General features: G+C 52.0%; 1 protein-coding gene and 1 long non-coding RNA gene across 7 annotated transcripts in view; one reads left to right on the forward strand and one right to left on the reverse strand.

The window, feature by feature from the left end:
* SLC16A6 (solute carrier family 16 member 6) overlaps positions 1–26,455 on the reverse strand; it is a 43,067-nt gene that overhangs the window by 13,614 nt on the left and 2,998 nt on the right. For 3 of the 5 annotated variants that reach the window (XM_029079671.2, XM_029079669.1, XM_029079670.1), the window contains exon 2: positions 22,509–22,808. The gene's annotated coding sequence lies outside the window, so the exon portion shown is untranslated. Of the gene's footprint in view, positions 1–6,024; positions 6,108–15,354; positions 15,443–22,508; positions 22,809–26,455 lie in introns of those variants that run through there. The other 2 variants (XM_039914246.1, XM_029079672.2) reach the window with 2 other exon arrangements.
* Positions 11,638–13,316, forward strand: LOC114816933. Of its 2 annotated transcripts, XR_005660886.1 has the most exons (4): positions 11,638–11,772; positions 12,341–12,423; positions 12,674–12,740; positions 13,277–13,316. It is a non-coding gene; the product is annotated as an uncharacterized LOC114816933 (long non-coding RNA). The 2 variants fall into 2 exon arrangements; XR_005660887.1 differs by lacking the exon at positions 13,277–13,316 and having other exon boundaries at positions 12,674–13,071.

A 26,455-nucleotide genomic window follows, 5' to 3' on the forward strand; every position in this document is an offset into this window, starting at 1 on the left:
ATTTATTATTATTCCATTTAAATTTGTATTATGGAGGCCAGGGACTGTAGACTCTCAGCTCTTTGAGGGCGGTGATCGCATCTACCAACACTTTTGCATTTTATTTTCCAAAGTTCTTACTACAGTGCTCACATCCAGTAAGCAGCGCAAGGTCTAGTGGGACAAGCACACAGGGAGTCAGCGGATCTGGGCTCTAATGTCGGCTCTGCAACTCGCTTGCTGTGTGACCTTGCGAATTTTTTTTTAAATGGTTTGTGTTAAGTGCTTACTATGTGCCAGGCACCGTACTAAGCGCTGGGGTAGATACAAGATAATTGGGTCAGCGGCTTACCTTCTCTGTGTGTCAGTTTCCTCAAGTCTAAAACAGGGATTTGATTCCTGTTCCCTTTCCTATTTCGACTTAGGGCCCCTTGTGGGACAGAGACTGTTTCACCCGAACGATCATGTCCCTGTGTTTAGTGTACTGCTTGGCATAAATTAAGCGCTTAACATATGTCATCCAGAAGTACTGTCAATCGTGTCATACCGCCTCACTTGCTTAGTACAGAGCTCCACACACAATGCCACTCCCGTTAACGGCTATCAACCGATTGAGAGCTCTGATCTTTGGCCTTCCTGCTTTGGGAAACCTCCCGTGTCCCGGATCAAAGCTGCCCGTCACGTCTGAGAGCATTTTCTGGCCAACCAGTGACCTCAGGCACTACTGCGCTTTCTCAGACGCCGCCCTCCTTCTTTTCTCGGCCCTGTTCCAAGGGGTCCCGTTCGGTAAAACGGAGAGCTTCGCCAAAGAGGTCTACTGCAAATCCCTCAAGCGGTGGACTCTACGGAGCGCCCGCTGTATGCCGACTGCTGGATTGAGCGCTCTTCGGGGAGTACGGTCCAAAAGAGTCAGGTGTCAACTGACACCATCCCCGCTCTCCAGGAGTTTACAATAAAAACCCACAAAGATCGGTCTGCCCACGTCCCTAGGATCGAGGGTACTGAATCTCGGCTCCCTGACGAGAGGAAAAAAATCCCCTATTTCCCCCCCTGCATTCAGGTGTCAAAGCTTGGTGAGTCACTTCACTTCTTTGGGCCTCAGTTTCCTTACCTGTAAAAGGAGGACTAAATCCTTTACCCCACCCCCCTTTTTGGATATCTGTTAACAGTGCCAGGCACTGTTTTAAGTGCTGGGGTAATTATAATAATGATAATTAAGGTATTTGTTAAGCATTTACTACATGTCAGGCACTGTACTAAGTGCTGTACGATGACAAGCTTATCAGGTTGGATGCAGTCTATGTCCCACATTCATTCGACTCAATCATATTTATTGAGCACTTACTGTGTGCAGAGCACTGTACTAAGGGCTCAAAGTCTTAATGCCCATTTTACAGATGAGGTAACAGGCACAGAGAAGCCAAGTGACTCACCCAGAGTCACACCGCAGACAAGTGGCAGATCCTGCACTAGAACCCAGCTCCTTCTGACTCCTAGACCTGTGCTCCACCCACTAGGCCACACTACTTCCCTCCTACTTGGAGTGAGCGCCCACGAGGGACAGGGACTGTGTTCCAACCTGCTGATCTTGCATCTCCCCTAGCGCTTACTATAGTGCCTGGCATACAGTAAGAGTTTATCAAAAAACAAAATTAGGATTATCGTTATTGCATGCACAAGGTCGCCGCCCTTTTTACCCCAGGTGCTTCCTGGATCACACTTGAGAGCTGATTGTGAAATTTGGGGTGGTTGGAGGGGGTGGGGCGGAGAGGAAGCTCGTACAGCACTTAGTTTACGGTGGCCTGAAAGGCTGTTCCTGTAGTCACAATGCCCTTTGCTCCGTGTCCTTTATATTGTTTGTGTTTTCTATCGGTCCTCCTGCATCTGTCACCGATCCCCTTCCCCCCTCCTTATTCTTTAAATGAGATCCCCATTGGGGCCAGATGCTCATCCGTTTATTCCCCCCCACACACACACCAGGTACAGTGCTAGGCGCAGAGCTGGTGCTTAAACAGTCCCATTACTACTAATGAATACTACCACTGCTTCTAATCATATCCCGAAGTTATGAAACGGCCCTGCTGGGGCCACCGGGCAGAGGAACCGGAATGTTCCGTCCGGTCGGCTCGGATGACATCTCTGATGGGAGCGTGGAGGTCCCCGAAGATGGGGGTCGGGAAGCCGAGCGACCGCTCTGCGGGTGTCTCCTTATTTTCTGGCTCAACCTCCGCTCTCCGGCCTAGGTAACCCGGCTGGCCCACTCCCGCCTCCGAGAGCTTACTGTATCCCCCCGGGCTTGAGCGTCCTTCCCACTCCTCTCTCCCGAACAGGATTTCTCTCTCCTCGAGGTCAATTCCTACCTTCTCGAGGAAGCTCTCCCAGGCTAGTCTCCCCTGTCCTTAACGACCTCCAGGACTGGCTCCGCTGGCGTGCTCCCCGCCGTCCTCTCTGGTTACTGAGGACGTCTCTCTGCCCAGCTCTTTCTGGTTACATAAATGTGGATTTTGTCACAGGTCAACCCACTCCATTAGATTTTTAAGCTCTCTGGGGCAGACTGTCACCTTCCTTCGGACTAATGGTGGTATCTGTTAAGCCTTTACTATGCGCCAAGCATTGTACTGCCCGCTGGGGTGGATGCAAGAGAATTCAGGTAGGAATCAGTCTTAGTCCTAAGTGGAGCTCACGACCTAAGTAGGAGGGAGGGCGGGCATGGAACCCCCATTTTGGAGATGAGGAAACAAGCACAAGAACAGAAGCAGTGTGGTCTAGTGGAAAGACCGTGCATGGGTCTGGGAGTCCCAGGACCCTCTTTGCAACCCCGGCTCTGCCGCTCGCCTGCGTGACCTTGGAACAAGTCGCTTAATTCTCGATGCCTCAGTTACCTCATTTGTCAAATGGGAATTAAGACCGTGCGCCCCATGTGGGACATGGACTTTGTCCAACCGGATTATCACGTATCTGCCTTAGCATTTAGTGCGGTGCCTGGCACATTGGAAGTGCTTAGCAAATGCCATTGAAAACACAACATCAAAAAAAAACCACACAGAAGTGAAGTGACTTGCCGAAGGTCACACAGCAGGCAACTGGAAGAGCTGGCATTAGAACCCAGGTCCTCTGATTTCCAGGCCCGAGCTCTTTTTACCCGCCACAGGCAATAAGTATCCTGAAGCGATTAACCGTAAAATCTCCGGGAGTTCCAAGGACTGCTATAAGCTTGACCAGGGCATCCTATCCTGACTCTGCCTCCCAAGTTAATCACTCATTGGTATTTATTGAGCGCTTACTAAGTGCAGAGCACTCTTTTTAGTGCTTGGGAGAGGACCAAACAAGACAATTAGCAGACATGTTCCCTGCATTTCAAAATCTTAGTCTGGGAAACTCTTGCCGGCACTAATTAGTGGCCCCGAAAGCCTGGACCCGTTAACTCATTTTCAGACGTTGATCACGTTGCCAACAGCTTTCTCCTCTCTCCAGCACTTTGTCAAATAGGTGGGCTTTAGGTGGGGAGAGCACCTTATGGAGAGATTTTCCTTTGCAAGAGGTTTTCTGGCCATATTTCTACATGGGGAAATGAAGCAGGGTGGCTTAGTGGAAACAGCAGGGGCTTGGGAGTCAGAGGTCATGGGTTCTAATCCCTACTCTGCCATTTGTCAGCTGTGTGACTCTGGGCAAGTTACTTTTTTTTTTTTTTTTTTTAACTTCTCTGCATCCCAGTTACCTCATCTGCAAAATGGGGATTAAGACCGTGAGCCCCAAGTGGGACAACCTGATAACCTTGTATCTGCCGCAGCACTTCAAACAGTGCTTGGCATACCGTAACGCTTAACAAATACCATCATTATTGTTAAAAGAGCATTTATATGAAGCATTTACTAGGCCCCAAGTAAGTGAGCGCTAAAGCAGACCCAAAATTATCAGATCGGAGCGGCCTTGGGGTAGAGTGTAATGCTTAGGACTAACAAAGCTAGTTCCAGGAACAAAGAAACTAGGGAACAAAGTGCTAATCACCCAAACAGTGGTATTTATTGAGCGCTTACTGGGCGCAGAGCACTGTAGTAAGAGCTTCCAAAAGAGGTGGCAGACACGAACCCTGCCCCCAAGGAACTTACAGTCAGATACTGCATTAGGGTACTACGGTCCGCAGTATTGGTTCCTCTGAAAGGTGGGCAGCGATCGATCGACCGAGCCTTCGCTTTATTCGTCCCCATCCCCGCAGCGTCGAATGAATCCTTTCGTCCCCCTCCCCCGTTTGGAGGGAAACCCCTCGTGGGTCGGGATCGTGTCTACCAACTCTGCTGGATAGTACTTTTGTTTAGTGGTCTGCAGCCGGTCGGCGCTCAATACGTACCACGGATCGACCGATGGACAGGGAACGCGTCAGGGGTCCGATAAGTCTCCGGCCAGATCCGTGGGCCTAGGCAAGCCTAGGGGCAGGTGCCATCAGCTTCTCCGGGCACGGGGAGTCTCTCGGGGAAGCCCCCAGGTCATGAGGACTTAGCCCACCTTCCCACCCTCTCTCCGCCGGGACTAGATGAAGGTATCATTTATTAAGCCGGACCGGGTATCCTGAAACCCCTCCTTCACGGCAGCTCTAAATGAAGGGATCCAGAGGGCTGTTAATGCCCTTTTCTTTCTCCTTTTAAGCTAATACCCACTTGGAACCAGAGCTCAAAAAACAGGATTCGGATGAAAATGCTGACAACCCGTGGCTCGAGCTGCAATTCAGCAAATGCTCTCCGAATTTCCACTTGTCTTCAAAGGGTAATGGGGAAAGCAGTTTTTGACAAGTTAGGGCCAGGAATCAAAACCAGTTTGCATTTCTTAGCAGCCCATCGGAACAATAAAAAAAAACACCCTCCCCGGCAAACGATGCGCTGAAGCGACTGATCCAACTCACTAATTTACCAGACCACTGGGCAACCCAAACTCAGATTTTAGGACAGCCCCTCTAGGGAGGATCTCCAGAGAGGAAACTCCTCTTCAGAAAAACCATCAGTGTTTTAGGCTAAGTGGCGGCTATCATGACAGAGTACAGGATTTCCTCCCGGTTTCAGAGGCGACACCCTTTGCTTCCATCCGTTTGTGGGTCTGCTGGCGGCTAAGCAACTCAGGGTACACGGGCTGTTTCTACACTGGCTGGGTGGGATGGAGTTTTGGCCCCCCCAAAAGAAACCTTTAGCGGGCAAAAAGCCGGAGTCGCGTCTTCACTGGTGGAATGAATGACTTTCAAGGGCTGGACTTAGGCACGGTGGCCCTAGGTTCCCCTTCGGGTGGAAGAAAAAGCCTCTCGTTTGACGGCCTGGCAGATAATAATCTCTTTACCAGTGTAGAAGCAACTGCCTAGTCTTCTGAGTTGACGTGCCGCTTTCTGACTCTGAAGTTTGCCCATCGATCCGCCCGTGCGCCTCAAACCGCATTAACCCGCCGTCTGGGAAACCCACCTTAGGGCCAGGTGATTAACACTCCTCCCCTTCACCCCCATCGCTTTTTTCTAGCACCCTTAAGCCACATCACCCCTGGCGAAAATTTAAAAGAAAAGAAAAAGACAAAAAAGCAGAAGGAAGTGCAAAGTGGAACCGAACCCCCTCTCCCTTCTCTTGGGACCGCAGTTCCCCCCGGGGCGCTGAGGCCGGCGTCCCATACATAGCAAAAGCCGGTTTAAGCGCCCCTGCCGCGATGAGGATAATAAATCATCTTCATTATCCTCACGATCGTTTGCGCCCCTGCCTCTCTTGAGAGGGAAGAAGAGGCTGAAGTCGGGAGGGCGAGTTTGGCGACGGATTGGTGGGTCGGGGTCGCCCTTTTTCCCACCCCCCCCCCCCCAAAAAAAACTCTTCCCTTTGGGATCTTCCCCAAGGACCGGGAAAAGAGGGGGCCTCCGGCCGAGCAATTCCCACCCCTGGGGGGATAAAAGAGGAGCTCTCCCTCCCAAAGGTGAAAGGTCAATCCGGGGCAAGGCCGAGGGAGTGGAAGGGGAAGGGGACCCCCCACCACCCCCCTCCAGGAGCCCGACTGGGAGGAGGTAGAGGAGCAAGGCCAACTCACCAAGTTAGGAGGGACGAGGAGTCAAAGCCCAGAGGCTGGCCGGGGGTGGGGGGGGAGCGGGGGAGACACCCCCGCTTTATAGGCGGCTTGGGGGGCGTAGAGGAGGACAGGGCAGGGTGCCTTAACCCTTCGGGGGCCGGGAGGGAGGGAGGGGCCCCGGCCGCCCCGCCCCCCGGCTGGGGCTGTGTGTGTGTGTCTGTGTGTGTGTGTCTGTGTGTGTGTGTGTGTCCCCTCCCCCCTCCCCCCCCCCCCCCGGGCCGGTCCTGGGGCCTGTCGGTGGGTCGGTGGGTGGGTGGATGGGCCCCGGCGGCGCTCGGCTGTTCTCCCGGACCGGCTGCAGCCGGTCTCCGCCGGCCTCGGGGGCGCGCTCGCCGCCGCCGACCATGTGCTGCTGCAGCCGCCGCCGGGGGTGGGGGGGGAGGGGGGCCGCGGGAGCGCGCACCCCGCGCCTCGGGAACGCCCCCGCCGGGAGCGCGCAACCCCCACCCCCACCCACCGCAAGTTGGGGCAGCTTCCTTCTTTCTTTTTGTGTCTGTGGGCGTCTGTCCGGCCCCCCCTGCACACACCCAGACACACACACACACACCCCGGTTCGGGTCACACCAGGTAACGGCGTCACAGCACGATTGGGTTTGCGCCCCCGCTGCCCCTGCGCGGCCCGGGAGGCACAGGCCCGCCCCGCACCCACCGCTCCACACACACCCCAGAGCCCCCAACACCACCCTCCTCTCCATCTCCCCCAGGACACCCCCCCAATGTCCTCTCCATCTCCCCTTTCCCCCAGGATCCCCCTCCTCTCCATCTCCCCTTCCCCCCAGGACCCCTCTCCTCTCCATCTCCCCTTTCCCCCAGGATCTCCCTCCTCTCCATCTCCCCCTTCCCCCAGTAACCCTCCCTCCTCTCCCTGTCCCCTCCCCCCCAGGACCCCTATCCTCTCCATCTCCCCTTCCTCCAGGATCCCCCCTCCTCTCCATCTCCCCTTGCCCCCCAGGACCCCCCCCATCTCCCCTTCCTCCAGGATCCCCCCTCCTCTCCATCTCCCCTTTCCCCCAGGATCTCCTTCCTCTTCATCTCCCCTTTCCCCCTAGAACCCCTCTCCTCTCCATCTCCCCTTTCCCCCAGGTTCCCCATCCTCTCCATGTCCCCTTTCCTCCAGGATCTCCCTCCTCTCCATCTCCCCCTTCACCCCAGAATCCCCCCTCCTCTTCATCTCCCCCTTCCCCCAATAACCCCTACTCCTCTCCATCTCCCCCTTTCTCCCACGATCCCCCCTCCTCTCCATCTCCCCTTCCCCCAGGATCCCCCCTCCTCTCCATCTCCCCTTCCCCCCCAGGATCTCCCTTCTCTCCATCTCCCCCCGCCCCGGATCCCCCCTCCTCCCCATCTCCCCTTCCCCCCCAGGATCTCCCTTCTCTTCATCTCCCCTTCCCCCCACCCAGGACCTCCCTTCTCTTCATCTCCCCTTCCCCCCACCCAGGACCCCTCTCCTCTCCATCTTCCCTTTCCCCCAGGATCCCCACTCCTCTCCATCTCCCCTTCCCCCCAAGGACCCCTTTCCTCTCCATGTCCCCTTTCCCCCAGGATCTCCCCTCCTCTCCATCTCCCCTTCCCCCCAGGACCCCTATCCTCTCCATGTCCCCTTTCCCCCCAGGACCCCCCCTCCTCTCCATCTCCCCTTTCCCCCCAGGATCCCCCCTCCTCTCCATGTCCCCTTTCCCCCAGGATTGCCCTCCTCTCTATCTCCCCTTCCCCCCAGGACCCCTCTGCTACCTCCCCTTCCCAGGATCGCCCTCCTATCTCCCCTTCCCCCCAGGACCCTTCTCCTCTCCATCTCCCCTTCCCCCGAGGACCCCTCTCCTCTCCATCTCCCCTTTCTCCAGGATCCCCCCTCCTTTCCATGTCCCCTGTTCCCCAGGATCTCCCTCCTCTCCATCTCCCCTTCCCCCGAGGACCCCTCTCCTCTCCATCTTCCCTTTCTCCAGGATCCCCCCCTCCTCTCCATTTACCCTTTGCCCCAAGATCCCCCCTCATCTCCAGCTCCCCATCCCCCAGGACCCCTCTCCTCTCCATCTCCCCTTCCTCCAAAATCCCTTCTCCTCTCCATGTCCCCTTTCCCCCAGGATCCCCCTCCTCTCCATCTCCCCTTTCCCCCCAGGATCCCCCCTCCTCTCCATGTCCCCTTTCCCCCAGGATTGCCCTCCTCTCTATCTCCCCTTCCCCCCAGGACCCCTCTGCTACCTCCCCTTCCCAGGATCGCCCTCCTATCTCCCCTTCCCCCCAGGACCCTTCTCCTCTCCATCTCCCCTTCCCCCGAGGACCCCTCTCCTCTCCATCTCCCCTTTCTCCAGGATCCCCCCTCCTTTCCATGTCCCCTGTTCCCCAGGATCTCCCTCCTCTCCATCTCCCCTTCCCCCGAGGACCCCTCTCCTCTCCATCTTCCCTTTCTCCAGGATCCCCCCCTCCTCTCCATTTACCCTTTGCCCCAAGATCCCCCCTCATCTCCAGCTCCCCATCCCCCAGGACCCCTCTCCTCTCCATCTCCCCTTCCTCCAAAATCCCTTCTCCTCTCCATGTCCCCTTTCCCCCAGGATCCCCCTCCTCTCCATCTCCCCTTTCCCCCAGGATCCCCCTCCTCTCCATCTCCCCTTTCCCCCAGGATCCCCCTCCTCTCCATCTCCCCCTTCCCCCAGGATCCCCCTCCTCTCCATCTCCCCCTTCCCCCAGGATCCCCCTCCTCTCCATCTCCCCCTTCCCCCAGGATCCCCCTCCTCTCCATCTCCCCCTTCCTCCAGGACCCCCTCTCCTCTCCATCTCCCCCTTCCCCCAGGACCCCCTCTCCTCTCCATCTCCCCCTTCCCCCAGGACCCCTCTCCTCTCCATCTCCCCCTTCCCCCAGGACCCCCTCTCCTCTCCATCTCCCCCTTCCCCCAGGACCCCCTCTCCTCTTCATGTCCCCTTTCCCCCAGGTTCCCCCCTCCTCTCCATCTCCCCCAGGCCCTCTCCTCCCCACCGGGGGTTGGGGTCGGGCCGAGGGTTGAGGGGTGGGGGCTTGGGCGTCAGGGGTCGGGGCTGGGAGTAGGGGGCTGCAGATTGCAAGTCAGGCCTGGGGTCTGGGGCTTGGGGGCTGCGGGTTGGGGGTCAGGGTTAGAAATTGGGGGTCGGTGCTGGGGGTTGGGGGATGCGGGTTGGGGGTCAGGGCTAGAAGTTGGGGGTCACTGATGCGGGTTGGGGGCTGCGGGTTGGGGGTCTGGACTGGAGGTTGAGGGTGTGGGCTGGGGGTCGGAGGTTGGGGGTCAGGGCTAGAAGTTGAGGGTCAGTGCTGGGGGTTGGAGGTTGGGGGTCAAGGTTGGGGGTGAGGGTTGGAAGTTGGGGGTCGGTGCTGGGGGTTGGAGGTTGTGGGTCAGGGTCGGGGTTGGAAGTTGGGGGCTGCGGACTCTGAGATTCGGGGCTGAAGGTCGGGGGTCCGGGCTGGGGCTTGTGGGTCGGGGGTGGGGAGCAGTTTCCCGCCCCCCGGGTGTTGGGTGTCAGGGCTCCTTGCGGTCGTCCCCGTGCCCCCGTCTGTCCCTCTGTCCCTCTGTCCGTCCGTCGCTGCTCGGTGAGGAGCCCACAGGTTCCCGGCCGAGTGTGAGTGGCAGGCGCGGCGGGCGGCGCGGTGGAGGCGGTCCAGAACACTCCCCCCCACACACACACACCTGCTGCCGCCTCCTCCTCCTCCTCTGCCATCCGCTTGCACCACATGGCAGGGGTGTGCCCCCGGGGTCATCTCGTCCATCTCCCTGTTCCCCCGCGTCCTGGACCGGGCCAGGAGGGCCCCCGGACCCCCGCCCCCAAATCCCCGAGCCGGGCGCCCCCCCCATACCCCGCTCTCCCCACCGTTTACCCCACTCCACCCTCCGAGCTCCTTGTGGGCACCGACGGCCACTCTTTCCCAAGCGCTTGGTACAGTGCTCCGCACCCAGTTAGTGCTCAATACACGCTGAGAAGCAGCGTCGCTCATTGGAAAGAGCCCGGGCCTGGGAATCAGAGGTCGTGGGTTCTAATCCCAGCTCCGCCTCTTGTCAACTGTGTTAATTTGGGCAAGACACTTAACTTCTCTGGGCCTCAGTGACCTCATCTGTAAAATGGGGATTAAAACTGTGAGCCCCACCTGGGACAACCTGATCACCTTGTATCTCCCCTAGCGTTTAGAACAGTGCTTGGCACATAGTAAGCACTTAGCAAGTGTCAACATTATTATTATTACTAATAATAAAGACGACTGAATGGATGAACTGGAGGAAAGGAGGCCGGGAAACCGTCCTGCACTCGTTTACCTGGAAGGTCATAAAGTGGGCGAGTGGGCGGGTGAGCTGCCGGTCCTTTTTAGGACCGCCGACACCTGCTTCTCCCCAAAGAGGGTCTGGCCCCTCCCTGGGTGCCCTGGCAACCCGGGAGGGCAACCCTACCCACCTCCACTAGCCCCGAAACAAATCGTGCCCAACTGAGAGGCATCCCTCCTTTCCTGCCGGCTGATTTCTTTCATAATAATAATACTGATAATAATTTTGGTATTTGTTAAGCACTTACTCTGTGCCAAGCACTGTTCTAAGAACTGGGTAGATACAAGGTTGTCCCACGTGGGGCTCACAGTCTTCATCCCCATTAGACAGATTAGGAAACTGAGGTACAGAGAAGTGAAGTGATTTGCCCAAGGTCACCCAGCTGATAAGTGGCAGAGGCTGGATTAGAACCCACTACCTCTGACTCCCAAGCCTGGGCTCTTTCCACTGAGCCACACTGCTCAACACGGTCAGGGGCTGCCCTGAGCGGACTGGATGATAATAACAATTAAAATAATAATAATGGTATTTGTTGAGCACTTACTACGCTGCCAAGCACTGTTCTAAGCACTAGGATAGATAAAAGGTCATCGGGCTGTCCCACGTGGGGCTCACAGTCTTTATCCCCATTTGACAGATGAGGGAACTGAGGTACAGTGAAGTGGTTTACCCAAGGTCACACAACTGATAAGTGGCTGAGGCTGGATTAGAACCCACGACCTCTGACGCCCGAGCCCGGGCTTTTTCCACTATGCTTCTCAATTTCTGGGCCAGAATGGGGGGCCGGTGATCCTATACACTCTAGGTAGACTGAAAACAAATGGTGCCCAGCCGAGGGGCATCCGGCCTTGGCTGCAGCCTGGTTTCTTTTAAATCGGGGCGCACGGTCGTGAGGTCAGGGGCTGCTCTGAGGGGGCTGGATCAGGTTTGGGGTGGGAGGGGGGCGATCCTTCCCCTCTCACGATGATGACGAAGGTACTTGCAAAGCACTCACTGGGTACCGGGCTCTGTACTGAGCGTCGGGAGAGACAGAAGATAATCGGGTCTCTATTAACAAGATAGATTATATTAACAAAATAACCCGGCCCTAGATGGGGTTCACCGTCTCGATGGCATTTTCGGGGCGACTTGCTGAGAACCTCCTCGGGGCCTCAGTTTCCCCGGAATAGCCTGGCCCGGGATTAATTAAAGATAGAAATCACCCGGGCAGCAGGGCTCTGATCGTGACCACCAGGTGTTTCGCATCCCCACCGACGGGAGGAAATGGGCTTTAAGCCGCGCTCGCACGAGGGATTTAGATTAGTTGCGAGGCAGCGTCTTCCGAGTAGGACGTGTGGCAAAGACGGGGCTAGGTTATCAAGGAAAGGATTTTCTCCGCAGAGCTTTAAAAATAGGATCGCTCCACCGGGGAGAGAAAAGCGACGAGCAGGTAATTACAGGAAGAAAGGCAGGTAGGAAAACTACCGAGTCTTTCTACGCTGGTAAGTCTGTCGGTTTTCAGGTATTGGTGCTGTTGTCCTTGATTCTCCGTTCCCGTTGTCCTCTCTCTCCCCTAAACTGCAAAGTCTTTTAGGGCAGTGCCTTTTTCTTATTCTCCCTTGTAATTACCCCGCACCCATAATACAGTGTCCTGCCTAAAGAGGCTACTCCCTAAACAATCGGTAACGACTCTGGTTGGGGAGGCCATGGGCCTCCTGGAATCAAAGTAGACCGACTGGCTGAATTTCTGCCCGCGGGGCTTCCTGCGTGCCGATATTGTGTTCAACGAGGGGGTTGACTCGTCCGTCCTTGTCCTCTGTAGGGTTTCCCTTCCAAGTATGAGGGGGAACACGTTTGGTATTTCCATTTCACAGATGAGGATCCCGAGGCCGACAGAAGGGAGGTGATTTACCCCGAGGTCAGGGGAGGAGCTGGCTCTAAACCCTAGATCTCCTGATACCTGGCTTGGAGTTATGATTATTGTCTCATTAAATCTTTTTTGTTTGTTTTCTCCTTAGGCTGCGAGGCCCCGGTGGACAACGACTGTGCCTGACGTGATTATCTTCAATCTACCCCAAGGGCTAGCAGTGAATGGCCATAAGTATTTAAGAAGTTCCATAAGTGCAAGTGGAGAGAAAGGGTTAATAGTTGCATCTGCTAAGTGATCGAAGCAGAAGGCTCTGAAGCACTCTGATCAGTTTTAAATCTGTTTAGCTCTAATAAAAGGACAAAAGGGCTTCTAGAATGGGGGGTGGGCATAAAACAAACCCAGCTAAATCCAGTTGTTCCCAACTTGTAACCTTTTCTTGTTGTGCTTCTCAGCTTTAAAAACTGGCTTTCTTTTCTTTCAGCTCCTCTCTGCGATGGGTATTTAGAAAGCTGGACCTGAGAAGCTCCCCAACAGAAGAGACAAATGAGGTCTGCAAAGCCTGTTTGTGCAAGAGTTGTGTGACTCTTTTTTTTTTAATTTTTTTCTGGGAGAGAGATTTGTATGACACCAGACTATTTTGTTCCAAAGTTGGCCTGCTTACTCTCTCACCCCAAAGTCATGGTCTTCTGGTTGCTGACTAGATATGACCAGTGCAAACCAGCTATGCAAATAAAGACACAAAAAAAAAAACAACCAAAAAAACACTGTCCTAATCTTCCCTGACCTGTTAACTGACTAATGCTGTGAATCACTCCCTTCTCCTCCAGAAGCTATCAGGCTTTGGTTTTGCTGACAGGGTCCTTTAACTCAGTTGTCATGTCTCTGATCTTTCTATCACTAACTGGTTCCCCTTCAAACTCTGTTTTTGTCATGGGCTTCAGCCACTGCTTGTATGTGAAAAACTTCCAAATATTTTTCTCACCTAAAACTTGCATGCACTCTTACCTCTTGGATCTCTCACAGACTTGTTAACCTTTAAAACAACCCTACTCCTAAGTTTTTCTTGTTCTTGTATTTGTTCAAGGGTTACTATGTGTCAAGTAATGGCGAAGATACCAGGTGAGGTGGGAGAGGAAGATACCGGGTGAGTTGGGAGACAATCCCTGTCCCATTTGTGGCTCACAATCTAAGGGAAAATGTGTACTTAATCCTCTTTCTTACAGATGAGGAAACAAGTGCAGAGAAGCCAAGTGACTTGACCAGGGTCACACAGCAGGCAAGTGGTAGAGTGGGGATTTGAACCCAGGTTCTCTGACTCTCAGTCCTAGGCTCTTTCCTTTTCAGCTTCATTTTTCACTTGTAAAATCCTCTTTCCTACTTAAACTGCGAGCGCCAAGTGGTCAACAGAGACAGTGTTTGACCCGATAATCATCTCGTATATACCCCAGGCTTAGTTCAGGGCTTGGCACATAATAAATGCTTTAAGAAATGCAGTAATTCCTGCAAGTCTTATACTTTCATAAAACTTGAATAGGTCCACATCTCTTCACCAGCCTCCACCTAGTTCCCATTTTGCCCCTCACCAAGCCAAAACTCTGTCCGATCAACTGGCCCTGTATTACATATCAAGTTGCTCTGTTCATTCCTTTCAAGGAAACCTTGTAACCGCACATTGAGCTGTACTCTTCCACTTTCCTTCTCACAGTGGAACAGTTTCACAGCCTCCAACCCTATTATAATAATAGTATTTGTTAAGCACTTAGGTGCCAAGGGCTGTACTAAGTACTGGGAGAGGAGATAATTAAATTCCCAATGGGGCTCAGAGTTTGAGAGACTAGGTATTGAATCCCCATTTTGCAAATGAGGGAACTGAGGCACAGAGAAGCTATCAAATGAGTAGCTGTTTCTAACACTTGGGTATCTCAATTAATTGCTGTATTAAGTGGTTGGGAGAACTCATTACAAGTAGAAAGAACAGTCCTTGCCCACAACGGGTTTACAGTGTGATGGGGGAGGTGATAGAGGATTTTACAAAGGGATTTTTACAAATGTAGCTGTGACTGTGGGCCCTGCATTGCTCTCTCTGGCTACACACAGGCTTGAAGTGAAATCTCCCTGGCAGGGGGGGTCTTGTTAGAATATGAAGAACAAGGAGGAACATAAGAACACAATCCATGTTCCAAAGGGGGCTCACAGTATTCATTCCCCCCTTTCCAGGTGGAAGCAACTGAGGTCCAGAGAGGTGAAGTGACTTGCCTGAAGACACACAGCAGATAAATGGAGGAGCAGGTACTTCAGATTAGCAGACAGTGTAAACCTCACTGCTTCTCCCAACTCTCTCCTGATGGGATCTAAGGAACCTCCTGGTCTTGAATCATATTTAGTGGTTTCCTTTGCATGTTACTCCTTAAATGGCCATTCTAACTGGGAAGTGACCCTGGTCTCCTAGAATTAAAGGCTCTTAGAAAAACTGCTTTGAGAAGGAGGCTGAAAGCTTGGAAAGTGAGGAAAGAACTCATGATGTAGTTCTCTTTTCCTTAAAGCTCCTAAATATCATCACAGCAATTATTGTGGAACCACATCCATCTGAAGTGGATTCTTGTCCCAAGCCAGTTAAGCAGGCACAATCTCTGCTTCCAGCAGTGGCATCCTACTGACGCTGAACTCTTTACGTACGTCAAACTAACTAGAGGTTCATAGCCAACTCTACACCCAGCCTGAGGGACTACACTGCCGAGTGAGGTTTACCCAATCCCTGACCTCGAGGAGCTTGTGGTCTACCCGGGGAGATGGGTGCTGGGAGAACTGAGATAGGAAGCAGAAAATGGGGTCATGTCTCCTGGGGGTGGGGGCTGGGCTGAGAAGCCCCCTGAGTGGGTTTTCATTGTTTCAGATACACTATTGAGGACCTTGGGGGGGGGGGGGGTCTTGAAGACCTGCACCTGACCAGATAAGTGGTCAGGATTTGTGCACACCTGAATTCAGTTGAAAACTGCACTGTAGAATGTGTGGCTTAAAAAGTGGGGTTCTACTGTTTTAGTGTACCACTGTGTTGGAATCTTGTGGAGGTCAGTGCTAAAGCTTCACAGTCACTCAATCTTCCCCAGACTGCTACTCATGGCTCACATTTTCCCCCAGGAGCAACTTTGCACTCATACCCACCTGTGAGGCTGGTCTATTAATTTAATTTTCTACATGTTTACTCTTCCAGGTTGCTGTGTGTCCAAGGCAGCTCAGCCTGGAAGTCCTTTGGCACTGAGTAACCCTGTTGGAGTTGAGATGACTTCTCTGCCACTTCTCAGGCCGAGGACCTTGAACCATCCCTTGGTTTGAACAGTGGAGAGGGGAGACCAGGGGCCTGTCAAATATAAAGCACTCCTGACAATACTAAAGCCCTCACTTGTCCTTCCCCACCCTCCCCTCAAAGCATCACTGATTTACCTGACTGCTCTTAAGCACTTAATCCACATTTTCCAGGTGAAATAACAGGCCCAGAGAAGTGAAATGACCTGCCCAAGAATACACAGCAGAAAAATGGTGAAGGGATTTGAACCCAGGTCCTTCGGATTCCCAGACCTTTGCTCCAGTCTCTCAATGGGACTTAAGGTACCTCCTGGTTTTGAATCATCAACTTGGTGGTTTCCATCTCATGTCATCCTTTAAATGGGAAATACCTGTGGTCTCCTAGAACTAAGGGGTCTTTATATTTAAAGAAAAACCAAAAACAAAACTGCTGTGAAAAGGAGGCTTAAAGCCCTGAGAATGAGGAAAGGATTCACGATGTAAGTCTTCCTTGATTAAAGCTCTTAAGTATCATCAAATGTTTACTGTGGAACTGCATCCACACTATGCAATGTACTCTCTCCCCAAGCAGGATAAACAGCACAGTGTTTGCTTCCAGCCATTGGCATCTTACCGAAGCTGAATTTGACGTAGAGACCGAGGGCAATCAACTAGGGGTTAAGAGCTTACTCTGTACCCAGCCTGAGGCCTCACTGACGGGACTACATGCGAGTGAGTTTACCCAATCCCTGACCTCGAGGAGCTTGTGGTATAACAGGGGAGATGGATGCTGAGAGAATTTAGATGGGAGGAAGTAGAAGATGGGGTGTACCTCTTTTTGAGGGCTGGGGACTTGGCTGAGTGAAGCCCCCCAAGTGGGTTTTCTTTGTTACGGGTAGAAGACTGTCAAGGACCTCAGGAAGGGTCTTCGTGAAGACCTGCATCTGACCAGATGAGTGGCATCGGGACAGAGGATTTGTGCAGAAGTGAGGCGTCAGTCAAGATCCATGCATCATAGAATGTGTGGCTTCAGGGCCTGAGTTCTAGGTAATGACTGGTGTCGGTGAGCTATTGCAGAAGTCTGTGTTAAGCCTCCCCAGTAGCTCATCGACACAAATGAGGCTGGTAGATTGATGATTTTGGACAGCCTATTGGTTAAGCTCTTAATCCTCTGTGTCTATCCTTTCAGGTTACTGTGTGTCCAAGGCAGTTTAACATGGAAGTTCTTTCTTGGTGCTGAGCCCAGCTGTTACAGTTATTGCTTCTCTGCCATTTCACAGGCTGGGGACCTCCATCCACCCCTTTTTTTACACAGGCCCCACCCCAATCTCCCTTCTCCAAAGTTCAATGCACACCTGACACTACTTCAGCCCTCACTTCTTTACCCATCCTCTGCCCCACCCCACTGCTCCCAACCCCAAAGCACCCCCCCGGTGCCCATGACTCTGTGCCTTTTAAGCATTTAGTCCCCATTTTCCAGATGAAGTAACTGAGGCCCAGTGAAGTGATTTGCCTGAGGACACAGAGCCGACAAGTGGTGGAGAATGAACTCGAACCCAGGTCCTTCCAGTTCCCAGACTTGTGCTCCAGCTACTAGGCCATGCTGCTTCTACCATCTTCCCAGTTGGGATCTAAGGTACCTTCCTATTTTGAATTGTGTAGTTGGTTTCCATTTCACGACACTCCTGAAATGGCCATTCTAATTAGGAAGTCACTGTGGTCTCAATTTTAAAGGCTTTTAGAAAAACTACTGTGAGAAGGAGGCTTAAAGCTTTGAGAGTAAGGGTGGAAAGAACTCAATGTGAATGCTCCTAAATATCATCAAATGATATTTACTGTGGAACTGCACCCACACTACACCGTTGTTTGCTCTTGTCCCAAGCCAAACAGTCTCTGCTTCCAGCAGTTGGCATCCTACCAGCACTGATCTTTATGTAGAGGCTGAGTGATCAACTAAGGGTTAAGTTCTTACTCTCTGCCCAGACTGAGACCTTGTGGACAGGACTACACGGCAGAGTGAGTTTACCCAATCCTTGACCGCAAGGAGCTTTTGGTCTATCTGGGAAGACAGATGCTGAGAGAATTTAGATAAGTACATCCCATTTTCAGCTTCCTCTTTTGGGAGTGGGGGCCGGACTAAATGAAGCCCCCCGAGTGGGTTTTCATTATTTCAGCTAGACTGTCAATCTCAGGAGGGGTCATCTTGAAGACCTGCATCTGACCAGATAAGTGGCATCGGGAGAGCGTTTCTGTGCACGTAAAGCATCGGTCGAGAACTGTGCACTCACTGTATGATGGGGGGTTCTAGGACATGACCACTTTCAGTGAGTTGTTGTGGTCTGTGCTAAGGCTTCACAGTTGCTATGGCCTCCCCAGACTGCTACTCATCCACCCCCTCACTGCCCCCTCAATCACTCTGCACTCCCACCCACCCGTGAGGCTGGCGGATCTATCATTTGGACGGTCTATTAAGCGCTTAACCTTCTATTTGTCTACCCTTCCAGGTTGCTCTGTGTCCAAATCAGCTCATTCTGGAGGCCTTTCCTTGGAGTTGAGATCACCTCTCTAGATATAAACAAAGGTGGGGGGCAGGGGAGGGGTCTGGCCTGTGAAATCGTAAACAGACCCCTGGTGGTCTCTCCATTGTTCAAAGCACTCCTGACACTACTAAAACCCTCACTTGTCCCCACCCTCCCCGCCAACATCACTAAAGGGCATACAGTCATGTAGAACAAGCTGTTTGCAAATCAATCACTTAATCCCCACTTTCTAGGTGAGGTAACTGAGGCCCAGTGAAGTGACTTTGGCCCGAGGACACACAGCAGACAAGTGGTGGAGAATGGATTCAAACCCAGGCCCTGCTGATTCCTAGAGCAGTGCACCAGCTACTAGGCCATGGTGCTTCTCCCATCTCCCCTAGTGGGATCTAAGGTACCTTGTTTTGAATCATGTATTCAAAGGTGAGGTAAAGTGCTTTCCATCTTACCTCACCCCGAAATGGCCATTCTAACTAGAAAGTGTTCGTGGTCTCTTAGAATTAAAGGCTCTGAAAACTGAGGTGAGAAGGAGGCTTAAATCTCTGAGAGGAGGAGGAAAGAACTCATGCTGTGGATCCTCATTAAAGCTCCTAAAATCATCAGTTGATATTTACCGTGCAATTGCATCCACTTGATGGAGTTGTTTACTCTTGTCCCAAGCAGGTTAAACAGACATAGTAGGCGTTCTGCGGACACTGACCTTTATGTAGATGCCGAGAACGATCAAGTAGGAGATAAGAGCTTACTCTATGCCCAGCCTGAGACCTCGTCGAGACTACGTGGCCAAGTGTTTACCCAGTCTCTGATCTCAAGGAGTTTGTAGTCTACCGGGGGAGCCAGATGCTGAGAGAATTTTAGGTAAGTGGAAAATGGGGTGTACCTTTTGGGGGAAGGGAGGGTGGTGCGCCCAGAGGGAAACCCCCTGAGTGTCTTAACTAGGTTTCAGCTACAAGATTGCCAAGGACCTCATGAGGGGTCGTTTTGAAGACCTGCGTTGGGACAGAGGACTTGTGCACACCGGAGATGTCGGTCGAGAACCGTGCACTGTAAAATATGTGGCTTCAGAGCCAAGGTTCTAGGACACGACTGGTGAGTTGGTGAGCTGTTGGCGAGGTTCGCGCTAAAGCTTCACGGTCTCTCAGGTCTCTCCAGGTTGCTACTCATCTGCCCCATATTTCCACCTCAGCCATTTTGCCCTCCTCCACCCGTGTGGCTGGGGACTTTACCATTTGGACGGTCTACTGGTTAAATGTTTGGTCTCCTACTTTATCTATCCTTCCAGGTTTCTGTGTCCAAGGCAGCTCAATTTGGATGTCCTTCCTCGGCTCTGATCAACCCCGTTGGAGATGAAATTGGTACGCTGCCGTTTCATAGACTGGGGACCCCTTTGTAACCCACAGTCTCCTGGTTTCCCTTTTCCATGGTTCAAAGCATTCCTGACACTACTTCTTAGCTCTCATTTCTCCTTACTCACCCACCCCCCCAGACATCATGGATGTATGGGGCTGTGTGGCCTTTAAGCACTTTATGCCCCTTTTCCAGATGAAATAACTGAAGCCCAGTGAAGTGACTTGAGAGAGGACACACAGCAGACAAGTGGTAGAGCAGGGGTTAAACCCATATCCTTCCGATTTCACAGACCTCTGCTCCAGCTACTAAGCGGTGCTGCTTCTCCCATTTCTCCTAAAGGGATCTAAGGTACCTTCCTGTTCTGAATCAGGTATTCGGTGGCTTCCAGCTCACTACACCCCTGAAACAGCCCTTCTAACTAGGAAGTATCTGGTCTCAGAATTAAAGGCTTTCAGAAAAACGGCTGTGAGAAGGAGGCTTAAAGCCTTGAGAGTAAGGAGGAAAGAACTCAGGATGTAGAATCTCCTTGATTAAAGCTCTTAAATATCATCAAATGATATTTACTGTGGATCCACATCCACACTACGCAATTGTTTACTCTCCTCCCAAGCCAGTTTAACAGACACATTCTCTGCTTCCAGCAGTTGGCATCCATCTGAAGCTGACCTTTACATAGAGGTTGAGAGATGGACAAGGGGTTAAGAGCTTACTCTAGGCCCAGCCTGAGGCCTCACCGGGACTTCATGGCCAAGTGAGTTTACCCAATTCCTGACCTCGAGGAGCTTGTGGTCTAACCGGGGAGCTGGGTGCTGAGAGAATTTAGATAGGTACACCCCACTTTCAGCTTCTGAGTTGGGGGCCTGGCTGTATGAAGTCTCCTGAGTGGGTTTTGTTTCAGCTAGAAGACTAAGGACCTCAAGAGGGGTCATCTTGAAGTGCACCTGACCAGATAAGTGGCAGCGGGAGAGAGGGCTTGTGTCCACATGAGGCGTCGGGCAAGAACTGTGTACTATAGAATGTGGGGGTTCTAGGACACGACCAGTGAGCTCTTGTGGAGGTTCGAACTAAGGCTTCACGGTCACTCATGCTCCCCAGACGGCTACTCATTCATCCCAAATATCCACCTCAGCAATTAAGCACTCGCACCCACTGTGAGCCTGGGAGAATTATCACTTGGATGGTCTATTGGTTAAGCGCATGGTCTTATGTCTACCCTTACAGGTTGCTGTGTATCCAAGGCAACTCAATTTGGAAGCGGTGCTGAGCCAACCCTCTTGGAGTTGAGACTGCTTTTGTGCCACTTCACAGGTTGGGGACCTCCACCCATGTGTCTTATATCTGACATATAAAATCTTTTATATCTGACCTGGTCTCAGTTCCCCGCAATTCAAAGCACTCCTGATGCTACTTCAGCCCTCACTCTTCACCTTAACCACCTTCCCCTGCCCCCTTCCCCACCTCCCTCCTCAGGCATCACTGATGATGTGACTGTGGCCTTTAAGCACTTAATCCCCATTTTCCAGATGAAATAACTGAGCTCCAGAGAAGTGAAGTGACTTGCCTGCAGACACACAGCAGACCAGTGGCAGAGCAGAGCTTAGAGCCCAGGTTCTTCCAACTCGCAGATCTGTGTTCTACCTACTAGGCCACGCTGCCTCTGCCACTTTTTCTTGAGGGGGATCTAAGGTATCCCGGGTCCCCCCTCCCCTTCACTGTTTAAAGCTATCCTGATGCTACTTCAAGCCCTCACTTCCCCTTACACCAACCCCCCCCCCCCCAAAAAAAAATCACTGCACGTGACTGCCCTTCAAGCACTTGATAAGCAGTCCCACAAGATTTAGATACCTTCTCACTCCCGCCACGGCCTTGGCTTGTACCACACTAAGTTTTTCCCCCCTAAAATTAAGATGTGGTTAGAGATTGTGCTCACTCCTAAGCGTTTCTGACAGTGCTTTGGGCTCCTTAAATTCTATCGATCTCCCTAATGATGCAATTCTCTTCTGTAGCCACGACCCGCCCTCGGGGCGACGATTTAAAGTTAAGAACCCAGCGTTCCCACCTACGCCCTTGTGGAGAACAGCTGCTGATGGTTAGGGTTAAAATGGCAAGGGATCCTTTCCTCCCTCTCCCCTCCTCCTCCACCCATCCCTAAAAACTATTTCCTGTTGTCTAGTAAGGTCGAGACGCAAGAGGAAAGAGCTCCTTCCCCGGGCTTGTGCTGGCGAAACTGCAGCCTGTGTTCCGTAGGTTCCAAATGGGAGTTCTGAGAAGAGCATCAGCTGAGGACCGGCCGGCGGTAGGGGATTGGCTACAGTGCTCGTTGCCCTCAAAGTAGCTCCTCCTCCTCTAGAGCTTCCTTGCCTTCGGGCACTTGGAGAAGCTCGTCTGTCTGCCTCTCTCCTCCTCCCTTCTCCCCTTTCCAGCCTGTTTACCCGTCCATTGTTTTGACCCTCTCCGGACCTGGAATGCAGCCCATCTGCTAACTGTGGTATGTGTTGTGTTCACTGTCCGCTAGGCACTGGGGTAGGCTGGTAGGTGTGGTCTCTGCACGATCCCCTCCCCTGAATAGCTCACTGCGGTCCTCATTGGCCCTCCCCGTTTCTTAGTTTTAAAAGGTCGCTGACATGCCAGCCCCACACCTCACTCTGGCCTTCCTTTATTCTCTTTGCAGTATTCTGAAACGATCACCTACATGCCCCCCATGTCCATTCCTTCTCCACCCACCCCACCCCCTCATTGAGGGTGTGGCCACAAGGGAAGCAGTGGCCCAGTGGACAGAGCATGGTTTTAGGAGTCAGAGGACCCGAGTGCTAATCCCAGTTATGAAACTTTCCTCCTGTACAATCTTGCATGTCTCTTAGCTTCTCCATGCCTGCCCACGGATAAGAAGAGGGTGATTCGGTATCTGCTCCTCCATGCAGACCCATGTGGGATGGGGACAGCGTATCAATGGATTTACTTGAATCTCTCGCAGTACTTGAGTGCTTGACCTGCAGTCATCAATCACTTGTTATTCCTTGAGTGATTGCTGAGTGCAGTACACTATACCCAGCGCTTGGGAGAGTACAGCCTCATGGAGTTGGTAGATGTGTTTGTGCGCTAAGTGCTTAAAGAGCATATTTAGGGGGAGAAAAAAGTCTCCCTTACCTGCAGAGATGCCACCTGGAGCTGCCTTTGGGTGAAAATGACCCGTCTCCTGACTGAGGGTCTAGGCTGGGAGGTGAGACCGGCTGGCCACAGGAGTCCGGGACGACTTAGATGGAAGGTTCGGGGCTTCTCTCCTGTTACATGGCACGCTTGGCGTGGGTGCTTGGGAGAGAAGCAGCAGGGGGGTGTTGGCCCTAGAGGTGGCAGGATGGTGTGTCTGGGTGTTGGCTGTCCTGGCATCATTTGTGTTGCAGATGGATTCTTCCCCAGAACGGGATTTGCCTGCAGGTCTTCAAGAGGCTGGAATGGAATAAGGGAGGTATTTGAGGCAGCAGCTACTGACCGTGACTCTTTTTCCCTCACCTTGCTTCTTGGGCCCAGAAAGTCAGGGTGGGTGCGGGGGAAGCTGGGAGGTCACCAAACCCTGGGAATTAAGCACTGTGTAAGCGCTCTTTTGCAGCGTGTCTTAGTGGATGGAGCACGGGCCTCGGAGTCAGAAAGATGTTGGTTCCAGTGCTGGCTCTGCCACTGGTCTGCTTTGTGAAACTGGGCAAGTCGTTGCTTTTCTGGGGCTCAGCTCATCTGTAAAGTGGGGAACCAGGACTCATTTCCCCACTCCTCGAACTCCAGTCGTTGTCCGTCCACCTCGATGTCAAAAATTCCTCACCTTTGGCTTGAAAGCATTTGATCACTTCGTTTGCTCCTACCTCACTCTGCTACTCTCCCACTACAACCCAGCCTTCACACTTCACTCCTAATGCACAGCTTCTCCGTGTGCCTCTATCGGTCATTTCACCACTGTCCCCTCCACATCCTGCCTCTGGCCTGGAATGCTCTCCCCCTTGAAATCTGGCAGAAAATTAATCTCTCCTGCTTCAAGGCCTTAGTTGAAGGCACTTCTCTTCGAAGAGGCCTTCCCCAAGCCCCTCTTTGCTCTGCTCCCACTCCCCAGTGCATCTCTCTGACTTGCTCCCTTTGCTCTTCCCTCCTCCTGCCCTCCATAGTCCCACAGCATTTGGATATATATTTATATTGTCTGTCTCCATGCCCTCTAGATAGTAAGCTTTTGCAGGCGGGGAATGTCTGCTCAGTGTACTCCCCCAAATGCTTACTAGAGTGTTTTGCACACAGTAAGGGTTCAAGTATGATTGAGCCCCATGTGGAGTGTGTGTAGCACAATTAACTTGTTTATACCCCAGGGGCTAGAACAGTACTTGGCACATAATAAGCTCTGAAGAGTACTATTATTACAAGATGTGGTTCACACTTAAGCCCCTAGTCCATGATATTCCTCATCTGACAGATGGAATGATCCAAGATCCAGAGAAGCAAAGTGTCTTGTACAAGGCCACACAGCAGGCAAGTGGTGAAATCGGGATTAAAACCCAGTTTTGTGCCCTTTCTACTAAACCATGACACCTGAAACCCTTTCTACAGTGAAATAGCTGATTTTTATTTTTTTCTTTCTCCCCTACCCCCCCAACCTCATCCCACCCACACCCTCACTTGACCTTCCTGACATGGATCCCCTCTGTACAAAGATTTGAGTCACGGCTACAGTGAATCAGTTTCACTTGTAGGGAAGAGAAGACTAGAGCCTGGTCTACAGCATCCCGCTGGCTGGGATTCCCTGCTTGGCTTTGTCCAAAGATGTCCACCAACCCTGTCGAAGGGAAGGTAGGCCCTGGTTCCCTCCCTGTGGCCTGTACAAAAAGCTGGTGTTTGGCAGATGGGCAGACTAGCCATCTGGGGGAGGGGGAATTATAATTTGCACAACAACCCTGGTACAGAGAGGGAAAACTAATGTCCGAGGAGAGCCAGAGACAGCGCTAATACGAACGAGTGGGATGACGCTCCCATCACGGAGGTCCGTCCAGTAGGATGACGCTCAACTTTCTGATGGATAGTCTATTTCCTGGTGGCCGAACACATGGGAGTGAGGTGGAGGCATGGAAATCCTGATAGGGCTGTGTCCTTACTGAATATCGGGAAGGATTGTTTGCCCCACTTGGTCACTGTGGCCTTGGGGGAGGGCCCCTGCCCCCTTAACATGTATGCGTGGGCCTATTTGCATGCTTCATTGCTTACTTGTCTCTGCTGAGTTGTAGCTTAACTATAACTTGTCCGACAACCTCTGCTCACAGGTCTGGCCCCATCGGATTGCAAACGCCAAGGGTAAGGTCCACCTCTCAAGGGAGGCATTGTGCCTGGGAGTCGGGACACCCAGTTTCCAGGTCCAGTTACTCCGCTTGCCTGCTATGTGACATTGCGTGAGACACTTAAATTCTATGGGGCTCGGTTTTCTGTGGAATGGGGGCAAAATGGGAATTTACTGCACTGGGAATGTCAGCCTCAAGTGGCATGGGACTGTTTGGACTCTCTACTATCTAGCACAGTGCTTGGCCCTTAAGATTTCGTGGATGGTCTTAATTACCATTCGATGGTGTAAACAGTATCTATGAGTCAGTAGAATTGAGTGCTTGTTCTGTGCTGAGCCCTTTATCAAGTGTTAGGCAGAGCATGATACGACAGAGGGACTATAAACAATTCTCAGTGGTATGTTTTTCCAACAGGGAATGGTGATAATAGTGTCACCCTATCCTTCCTGGATTACTGCATCAACCTACTTGCTGACCTCCCAGCTTCCATCCAAACTGCTATCCCATTTAATTCAATCACTTATCCTATCACATCTGAGTTAGCGGATGAGCCTCCTTAATAACCTCCCAGGCTCCTGCTTCCCCAGTCCATACTTCACTCGGCTGTCGGAATCATTTTTCTATAGAAAATGTTCAGATCATGTCACCCCACTCCTCAAACTCCAGTGGTTGCCCATCCACCTCCATCCACCATTGGCTTTAAAGTACTTCATCACCTTGCCCTCTCCTGCCTCACCTCCCTACTGTGGTAGCCCACACACTTGACTCCTCTAGTGCTAATCTCCCTGTATCTCCATCTCGCTTATCTCGCCACCCACCCTTCACCCAAGTCCTACCTCTGGCCTAGAACACCCTCCCTCCTAAAATCAGTTACTCTTCTCCCCTGTTGAAAGCCTTATTGAAGTCATATCTCCTCCAGGAGTCCTTCCCTCACTAAAGCCGCCCTCCCTGCTCCCTCCCGGCAACTTGCTCATCTGCTTTCTGCATTGGCAGCCCCATAGCATTTATGTATTTATCTGTAACTTATATTAATGTCTGTCTCCCCTCTGTACATTGTCAGTTTGTTATGGACAGTTTATTGTTACCTTCCAAGCATTTCATACAGTACTCTGCACACGGTAAGCACTCAAATATGATTAAATGAATAGCTAGAAGTTATAATTTACTGAATTTTTGCATGGGAAATCTGACCTGCTCTCTCTGGGTGAGCCATAAACATTTAGTTTTCTCTGGCTTTTTTCTAAAAGTAATTTACTCCTTTAAGACTTCTGTTTGTCCTACCTCATTCCAAATGGATTATTGACACAGGGGAAAATGCAAGGTCCCAAGCTAAGTAGCTTTGAAAAGAAAATCTTAGATTTTGAGAGGGCTTGGACCCAGCTAATCAGTCAACAAATATTTATTAAGGGCAGTGTGCACAAAACTTTTGTTAGCAAAGCCTAGAACATGCCTAAGCAGAGTCCTGCTCCCTGTAGATTCTCAAATAAGAACGGAATCAAATTGCATTTGAAATAGTGGATTCCAGTTGGGAGCCAGGAAGAATTAGCATCACCAAACAATCGGTACATTGACTTCTAGCTGGCCATGACTGTTTGGATTTTCTCGTGCTTTGATCTGGCATAGATTTGTCCATCCTGAGTTTATCGGGGTCACTGGATTTTTTTTTTTTTTTTTCCCACAGAGAAGGGAGGGAGGAAGAGGGCATTTTTGTTGATGGCTGGGTTAACTGACTGTGTAGCTTCAGCTGTGCATTTCTCCCTCAAGGTCACGGGTCTCCAACGGGGAACA

This window comes from Ornithorhynchus anatinus, chromosome 15 (genome assembly GCF_004115215.2).
Source record: "Ornithorhynchus anatinus isolate Pmale09 chromosome 15, mOrnAna1.pri.v4, whole genome shotgun sequence".
NCBI lineage: Eukaryota > Metazoa > Chordata > Mammalia > Monotremata > Ornithorhynchidae > Ornithorhynchus > Ornithorhynchus anatinus.